Here is a 10,203-nt window from a genome sequence, read left to right as displayed (position 1 = left end):
ACCCATCCATAGTCCTTTTTCTCCCCAAAAAAATAATCATTTGAGGGGAAAAAATTGGAACAAAAGATTTGGCAATTGTCAATGCTGTAAAATTACCCATGCATATAAATTATAAATAAAAAGTTATGATAAAAAAAATAATCATTTGTCTATCGTGAAAGGATTGATTGTTGTTGTTCAATCATATCCAACTCTTTGTGACCCAATTTGAGATTTTCTTGGCAAAGATACTAAAGTAATTTGCCCTTCTTCAGGGCCCCCTTTTTACAGATGAGAAAACTAAGGTAAACATAGTTATGTGACTTTCCCAGGGTCACACAGCTAATAAGTGTCTGGGGCCAGATCAGGTCTTAATGACTCTAGGCTCAGAGCTCTCTCCCCTGTAGCACCTAAGAGGTAGGATTTCTAGCCTTGTGGTTCCCTATGTACAGCCCCCAAGGACCTCAAGAATTTTAATTAAACCTCCCATGCACATATTCTTTTCTTATTGTTTTTATATATCCGTACACTTTGATGGTATGGACTGTTTCTTACCCATCTCTCTATCCTTACCTTGTTTTACCCTGTTTAAAGACTCCTGAAAAGACCTTGAATGTAGTGGGTGTTTAACATTTGTTGGGTTGAATAAAGGGAGCAACAACGTAGCCCTTAGATCTCTCTCCCTTAAAGAAATTCCACATCCGGAGACTTGGGGAATGATTTCTAGGTAAGGGATGCAGTATGAGGCTGAGTGGCCGAAAGTTCTCACCTTTCTCCTGACAGCACGAGAAACGCTCATCATCCTTCAGCCCACTCTGCAGCCAGTTTGTTTTGACAAACCGCCTGGGAAAGAGGGAGTTGCTGCTGACACACTGCCTCCAAACCTTATCTGGAGAATGCCTGACACCAGCCTCTGTAGGAAGTTATAAAAATGTGCTTATGCTGCTGGTCTGTCTTGATAAGATTTCCAAATTGGAGCCCAAGTTAGGGGAAAAAACACAACTTTGGTTCCTCTGCTTTTGGCCCCAGATGAACCCAGACCAATTTCTAGACTGTTGAGATAAAACGGGGTGTGGTATCTCCTCTTGTTCTCTGGTAGGTCTCAGGACTATTCCTTATAGTCACCAACAAAGGGAAAACGGGGGATGGGAAGAAGGGGAGAAATCCATATTCTTATAGTGGCTTTTAAAGTTCCCATGTTGGGAAACATGCTAACTTCATGAAGCCCCTTCTCTAAAGGGCCTTTTTGTATAGTAGGCTATTATTAATTTTTTTCCAAGATAAAGAACATGATTATCAGGAAGTAAGTTCATGACAGAATCATAAATCAGATTATTTTCCCAGTTTCTGAGCATTAAAGGAAGGGAGGCAGACAGAGACAGAATCCACTGAGGAGGTAGAGGAGAAAAGGAATGTGCCTTTATTTAAACAGCCTTTTAAGTATTAAAGCAATTCCTTTCTGAATTCTTATTAAGACAAAATCTCAGTTTGGGAATGATAACTGGGGTTGTTGTCTTTGCTTATTATTGGTCTCTGAGTTATAAGAATATGCTGGTAACTGTCTAGCAAACAGCTCTCTGGGGGAAACCATGTTTGTGACATACTTCTAAGTTTAATCTCAATAATTAAGAATTTCACCATCACTTTCTGAAGTTTAGTAATCAACAAAACAATAAAGCAAGACCTGAATTGAACCATTTGCTAATTTCTGAGGTGTAACAGTATACACACTAAAAATTTAACAATTGGCTTCCATGAGATGGTCAAAGTTGGCTCCAGAAACTTGCCTGCTGGGACCCCCTCAAAACTCAAGACAAGAAATGGTCACAGAATTCTGAAAACTAGTCAGAGAAAGGCAAGCTAAGAGGAAGAGTTGGAAGAGTGGGGAAGACTCATCTTCATGAGTTCAAATCTACCTTCAGACTTCTACAAACTGTGTTACTCTGAACAAGTAACTTAACTCCCTTTGACTCAGTTTCCTCATTTGTAATATGAGATGGAGAAGGAAATGACAAATTACTCCAGTATCTTTGCCAAGGAAATTCCAAAAGGGCTTACAAAGAGCTGAACTCAACAACAAGAAGAAAGAGAGAGCCCATGAGGACATATCAAGAAGCAGATGGAATGTCAGAGCTGGAGAAAATCATAGAGATCATTAAATTTATTGTACAGATTGTGTAGATCTACATTTTGTAAATTATGTAGATCATTGCTCATTGTATAGATTGAGAAACTGAGGCACAAAGAAGGGAATTAATTTAACCAAAATCACATATTAAGTCAGTGACACATCTGAGACTAAAACCTAAAGACTCTGACTGTCAGGGCTGGGTACTTCCATCGCCTACTTTGAATGTTGAAATTAGAAGGATTTTCCTAAGAAGTCATCTCCAGGACTTCTTAAATTTTTTTCCACTCAGAACCCCTTTTCACCCAAGAAATTTTTACTCAATCCTATGTATTTAGAAATAGATATGCAAATTAAACATTTACTGGGGCTTATAAGTTACAAGACTCTTGTGGGGTCGTGACCCACAGTTTTAGAAGTTTTGATCTTGTTCACTTTCCCACCAAATTCAAGAATTCGGTCTACAAAATCTCAAATAATAATTCTGCCCGAACACTTGGACACTTCAACAATTTTCACTATGCTATTAGATATTGTATCCCCCAATAGAACTCTTTGAGGGCAAAGACTGATTTTTCTTTTGCATCCTCAGCACCTAGGACAGTACCTAGCACATAATAATTAATAATAACAATAGCCAGCATTTATATGGTGCTTATATATACCAGGCACTGTGCTAAGTATCTTATAATTATTTCATTTGAGTCTTACAACAACCCTGTCAGGTAGGTGCTGTAACTATTCCTATTTTACAGATAAACTGGAGCAAATAGAGGCTAAGTGACTTGCTCAGCATCACACCTGAGGCCATATTTGAATTCAGATCTTCCAGGCCAAGACACATAGCAGGTGCTTAATAATGTTTTTTGAACTGAATAAGCTGGTCTGTCTAGCCATCTCCACAATATATTCTTAATAAATGTTTATTGATTTACAACTCATTGCATTAATGGTATCATGATATAGAAGAAAGTTCTGAAGACAGAATACCAGCATTAAAGTGCTAGTTCTGAACATGAACAAATAACTTAACCTCTCTGAATTTCATTTGTAAAATAAGACCAGTAATAATGGTACTACTTTCTCACCAAGTAATAAGGAAAATCCTTTGTCAACCTTCCAGGGTGTTACAAGTATGCGCTATCATCAGGTACAGCTCAAAGTGTTAAACATTCATCCTATGGAGCCAAAAATGTCTCCCTGGAAACTTCTTCTTTTAGGTACTGTGCAGCTACATGCAACAATCCTCTAAATATTGGAAGGCAGTTTTCATGTTTCCTTTTCATGTTCTCTTCTCTTCCCAAAATTTGCTCCACTTCCCAACTTCCTTATTTTTGTTTATCTTGCCACCATCAGTCATCCAAGTTCAAAACCTCATATTACTATTTTTGATAGCTTCCTCCATTTTGTCCTGTATCCCAAAGCCCTGAAGTACCATTGGTTTCTAACACTGTAGGAGCTACATATAGCTCCATCCTAACACCGTAGGTGCTACATACATTACCATCCCAGTACACACACAAATCCATTCTTTGAAGACAGGGACTTTCATTTATGTCTCTATATCCCAACTGCTTAAGGTAATATCTAACACACCTCTCTCCATCTATTGAAACTCTTTGTGTCCAGCTCATCTTAGATATGACTGTAATGTCTTTTCCTCAATTCCTTGCAGCAGAAATTCTTCCTCAGAGCAATCACGGTACTTCTGCGGGTTATAATTATGGTCTTGCCTCCTATATTAGCTTCAAGTTCCTCAATGACAGGGATCCTATCTTGTCTCTACCAATTAATAAACGTTGTATATAGCAAGCCTTTTATGCATATTTGGTGGATCAGGTACAATTGGTTTCCAGACTTGCCTTTGGTGATTGCCTTCAGAGCCAATTTATGAGCCACACATGACAATTAGTTTCATAGCCATATAGTTGCAATCATTTTTAAACAAACATGGCAGTACTCAGCTGAATTAGCTAACTGGTTCATTTGACTTAGTCCCAAAGGACTTCTGGTCATTTCCAAAAGTCAAAACCATATTCAAGGAGCAACATTTCTAAGAGCGAAGAGATTATTCAGAACATGGAGGCAACTGCAAGGGAGGTATTTATTGAAGCAATAGCAATTTTATTGGATTAAACACGTAGCCTTCCAAAATGATTTGAAATGGACAATACTCATTTAAGTATTTTAAGTTTAAGTTCTAGTACCTTTTTTTTGGATTTGTGATTTCATTGGTGAAGAGAATTCCTTCCAGTAATTAAGATCTGTATCTTCTCTATGACTTAGTCTTCCAAGAATTTCCTGAGGCCTCAAAAACTTAAATGACTTGCCTACAGTCGCACTGACAGTTATATGTTAGATGTAGAATTTGAACTCAGGTCTTCCTGTCATTATAAGTCAAGCTATTTGCTTTGTTGTTTTTAAGTAATATGACTTTACATTCATCATCCATATTTCTGTCCAACCCAAACTTCATTCCTATTTCTATTTGAATGGCATAACGCCTGCCCCTTAATAAGTACCTAATAAATGTTTGATCAATTAAAAACAATAATTGATGACCCACATCTTTTGATCAATTGAAAGGACTTCTACTTAAAAGAGAGTTCTCTTTGAAAGTTTCATGATCAGCAGGATGATTTCAGAAAGGCCTAAAGAGACTTGCATGAACTGATGCTGAGTTAAGTGAGCAGAACCAGGAGATCATTGTATATGGCAACAATAAGATTATACAATGATCAATTCTGGTGAACATGGCTCTTCTCAACAATGAGATGATTCAGGACAATTCCAATAGATTTGTGATGGAGACAACCATCTGCATCCACAGAGAGCATTATGGGGACTAAAGGTGGATTACAATATAGTATTTTCACCTTTTTGTTGTTGTTTGCTTGCTTTTTGTTTTCTTTCTCATTTTCCCTCTTTTGATCTGATTTTTCTTGTGCAGCATGGTAAAAGTAGAAATGTGTATAGAAGAACTATACATATTTAACATATATTGGATTACTTGCTGTCTAGGGGAGGGAAGGGAGGGAGAAAATTTTGGAATACAAAGTTTAGCAAGGGTGAATGTTGAAAACTATCTTTGCATATATTTTGAAAATGTTATTTTAAAAGAAAAGAAAGGAAGTTTCAATAAACCATTTGAAAACCAACCTAAGTGGGATACTATTCTTAGGACTTCAGTAATCTCTTGTGAGGGCTGTACAATTCATCCCTAAGTCTTAGCTTTCTGATTATTGATAATAAGGTAAGACTCCTGACTCCTTAGCTTCCTCGTTTCCAGTCTGCAAAGATCACTCAGGGTGATGCTGAACTCAAGAAAAATGAAAATTAGGATAATCTCATACAAGAGCATTTAATTTAATTCAGCATATCAATGAAGCATCTATCTTTTGCCAAGGTCTATACCAGGCTAGGAACAAAACTTAGTAAGATTCAGTCTCTATTATCATGGAATTTATAGGCTAAGTTTGAAGAAAAGGTTACATATTAAAGAGATGTGAATGGAGGAGAAATTCCCTTGTGGGAAGGAACTAATATAACCCTAGTCCTGTTTTTGTATTCAGAATTATTTCAATCTTCTCCTAGGTAACAGCAATCAACTCTCATCACAGGGAGTACCAACTGATGAAAACAAGTCTTCTCCCCTTCACCTGGTGCAAATAGAGTCAGTCAATGAAACAGAACTTGCTATGTGCTTAGAACTATGTTTGGTGCAATTAGAAATGGAGAAAGGAGGCTATATATGGTCCTTGACCTCTGAGAACTTACAATTTCATTGAGGCTATATCTTTTTACATCTCAACTTTCCCCATTGTAGTATTGATATGTGGCAGGTCGGCATAAGAAATTAAATGAGAATTTTGGAGAAGTTTTGCAGAAGCCTCAAATGACTCAGGAAGCAGAAAAAGTTTAGAAACTCAGAAATACATAAAATATATATATTACATAATATCAACATATTTTCTCTTTATATAAAGGAAAAACAAAAAAAATCAGACTTTTTCTCTATTAGGAGGATCAAAAAATTTTACACAGATTTTCCAGATTGAGGTGATTCTGTCCCTCCGTGTGGAAGGGATAACTGTACACATGAAATAAGATAAAATAGGGCATCTGCTTGCAACTTTCTGCAGACTTTAGAACCACTGCTTGGGGGGACTAAACTGCAAAATCAGAAAGGGACAAAAAAATTGAAAGAAAACACTATTGTGACTACAGCTGCCTAGCATCCTCCCCACTAAGGACTTGGCAGGACAAATGACGCTCAGTCTGCTCATCCCACCGGATGAGTCAAAGAAAGTGTAACTAAGTTTAGTCTCCAAATGGTGTGTGAGCGTGTTTTCAGATTTTAAAAAATGAAATGCTCCCCAAAGTGGAGGCCTGAGATGGAGGGATGAGCGGGGTGGGAAGAACAATAGAGCGGGTGGAGGCCTGGGAGTGGTCCAGAGATGGAAGGGAATGCTTCAGGCAAGGGATTCCAAAGGCCCAGTATATTACATCTCTATTTCATTGCTCCCTGTGTCTGCTATTAATAGCCATGTCCCACATGTGTTCACTTGAAGTTATTTGGAATATAGAACTTAATTGTTCCCCTGCTGGCAAACACAGCCCGGCCAACCACAGCGCTAGCCAAACTTTTTTCTCTCTGAAAGCAGGGGACCTCATTTGCCTCTTGTCTGCTCCCTGGTGACTGCTGGACAGAAGCAGAAGGTCACAAATTCTGGGCTTTGGTCTGCAGGTACTGCATCCAGAAAGCAGTGGCAGGACAAAGGGTTCGCCCTCTGAGTTGACTGGAATCAAATTTCAAAGGCATTGAAATGAGTTATTGTTGTTTTCCCTTCCATGATATCAGGAAAGGGACTGTGACATGCAAGTGAATTGGATTTAAGTGGGGACGGCTGGGCAAGGTCACCTGCCTCACTTTCCCCTCCGGAGCCATCTGTCCAGTGGCCAGATGTGAGCCAGGGAGGGAATGTACCAAAACAGATGAGAGAATCAGTCTGAGTTCTTCTAGACCCTCTCCAACAGGGTGGTCAGGAGTACTCTCTTTGCTTCTTTGTGCCTGAGTTTCCTTCTCTGAAAAAATAAGAGGTTTTAACTAGATAGCCTCTAAGACACTTTTTTGCTCTGACATTCCATGATTCTATATTCATCTACCCCAAGCACTGATATTCCAAAGTTAAAGGCAGGAATTTCTTTTTGAAGTGCCCTCATTTTGAGGCTTTTTTTTTCTTTCAGTTTTGTTGTCAGGACCCTAGGCCAACACTTTATTATTAATTCTCCTGGTCCCAAACTGAGAAAATGGACAGCAACTGACCTTGATAACCCTGATAATTCTAAAAAATTATTATTTGTTCTTAGCTTTGCTTATTTACTTTTAGAATTTTGTATTCTAAATCTTCTCTCTCTGGGAGTGGGTTCTTAATTTCTTCTATGTCAGACCTCTCTAACTGACTAGAGAAGCCTATGGATCTTTCTTAGAAGTGTTTGTAAATATATAACTCAGTTTATTATAAATTGAATACTTTTAAATATAGTCTTAAAGTACTTAGTCTCCACTGGAGCACCATGTCATTTCTGAAAAGACCTGACCTTGCCTCTGACCCGGAGTCAGCTCTTTTCCACCCAGCTCTGGGCCTAGCTCTGGATACACCCTCCTGCTCTTCCTTCCCCTCTGTCATGACAGACTTCCCCTCTTCCCGGCCCAGCTTGAAAGAATGAAGAAATAGCATTTATTTGTTATCCACCAACCACTGCGGACACAAACAGAAAACCCAAGACAGTCCCAGCTCTCAAAGAACTCACATTCTAATAAGAAGGCAAACCAAATGGAGAGATCCAGGGGTCCTTTTCGGTGTCATTTTCACTGACAGAACCATATCCCTTTTTGAAGTTGAAGCATTTGATACTGTCTAAGGCTTTGGTGTTGAGAACTTTTTTCTCTAGGTATTCAGTAGCCAGGGATGCTGAAAAGGGAGGGCAGGGGGGAAAGGTGCCCACCTCTGTCTCCTCAGAGGTTGCCCCCCACATCATGGCTGCAAGTGCCAGACTGGTGGTCTGCAGGAGCAAGGGCTGCTGTGCTCTGAGTCCTGACGCTGGCAACTGGTCTGCAATTGGGACACTGGGCCCCCAAGGCCCTGTGCTAAGTCCTGGAAGTACAAAGAGATTCATTAAGTACCCAAATACAATACCTTATCTGGGAGAGCTCATGTTCTGGTGGGCGGACAATATAGAAGGAGCAATGGACATGAAAGATGTAGCCACAGTTATTGAGTCATTTCTGCCACGTGTGACTTTTTGTGACTCCCTTGGGGATTTTCTTGGCAAAAAATACTGGAGGGGTTTGCCATGTCCTTCTCTAGCTCATTTTACAGATGAGGAAATGGAGATAACAGGGTTAAGTGACTTAACCGGGGTCACACAGCTTAAATTGTCTGAGGACAGATTTGAACTCAGGAATAGGAGTTTTTCTGACTCCAGGCCAAGCACTTTATCCACTGCACCACCTAGTCACCCCTTATATACAGGATAGATGGAAAGTAATCTCAAAATGAAGGAAATGTGTTTCATTGAATAGAAAAGGGACCAGGCAAAGCTTCTTATATAAAATAAGGTGGGATTTCAGCTGAGTCTTGAAAGAAGACAGGCAGGAAATGGAAGGAATGTTCCATTGTGGGGTCCTAGAACATGATTAAGAAGAAATTGGACTCTGATAAATTATTCATGCATATATCTTGTAAATAGAAAGCTATAATAAAAAAAAAGAAATTGGAGAATATTCGAACTAGAGGGGACCTTAGAAGTTATCTAGTAGTCCACCTACACACACACACACACACACACACACACACACACACGTTTATTCTTACTTTTAAATTTTTTTTAGAATACTCCATCTCTACACACATATAGAACACATTTACACAATTTTTTAACTTTAAAATTTTTTTTAGAATATTCCATTTCTACACTCACACACACATTTGTTTTTAGCTTTTAAAAAAAATTTGTTAGAATAGTCCACCTCTACACACATACACACACATGTTTGTTTTTAGCTTTAATTTTTTTTTAGAATAGTCCACTTCTACACACATAAACACTTTTGTTTTTAGCGTTAAAAAATTTTGTTTTAGAATTCTGAATTCCAAATCTTCTCCCTCTAGGACAGGAGGGTCTTAATTTCTTCTATGTCACAGACCCCTCTGGCTGACTGGAGAAGCCTTTGGATCCCTTCTCAGTGTTTTTAAAAGCATTAAATAAAATAAAGGATTGCAAAGGAAACCAATTGTATTGAAATAGCTATCAAAGTATTTGTTTAAAATAAATTAATGAGGGGAGGACAGCTAAGGGGTGGATAGAACACCAGCCCTGAAGTCAGGAGGACCTGAATTCAAATGTGATCTCAGACACTTAACACTTCTAGCTGTGTGACTCTGGGCAAGTCACTTAACCTTAATTGCCTCAGCAAAAAAATTAATCAATCAAAAAAATCAATGAATTAGTTAATTGGGCTGCAAGTTGAAAACCATTCATTTAGGGGATTGTGGGATGTAGAGGGATCAGTGATTGTTAGAGAATGAAGTTTCTCCCTGACTCAGGATTTCCTTCTAAAAAGTAAATCCGATTATATTGGCCTTCTTCCTAATTCAGAGTTAGGTGTGTGAGGATTCTGGTCCCCTCCTGGACTTTTGCTGGCCTATTGGCCTGGACAGGTGGAGAGAAAGGTACATAGATGACTCAAGTGAACATTTTGACCCTAATGGCTGCTTAAATGAGTTTTTTTAAAGAAGCTGAAACAGAGGAAGTGAGAAATGGGAGAGGATTCTTGAGCACACTACCTGCATCTTCACCTGAGAGGACTACAGGTGTGTGTCATTGTTCGTTTTCCTGAGGACAGGACCGGCACGGGCAGACCCTGGAACGTCAGCCCCCGCAGGAGAAAAGGCTCTCTGGTTTCAGCTGGGAGGAGAGGCCAGCCCAAGCGTTTCAGGCTTCCTCAGCCAGGGTGCCGTGCCAAGGTCCCCGCTGGGATTAGCGTTTCCCCCTGGGCCGCTGCCCGGGGCCAGCGGGGAGCTGGTGCGGCC

The sequence above is a fragment of the Antechinus flavipes genome, chromosome 1 (genome assembly GCF_016432865.1).
Source record: "Antechinus flavipes isolate AdamAnt ecotype Samford, QLD, Australia chromosome 1, AdamAnt_v2, whole genome shotgun sequence".
NCBI classification, from domain to species: Eukaryota; Metazoa; Chordata; class Mammalia; order Dasyuromorphia; family Dasyuridae; genus Antechinus; species Antechinus flavipes.
This window is presented reverse-complemented; position numbering follows the sequence as displayed.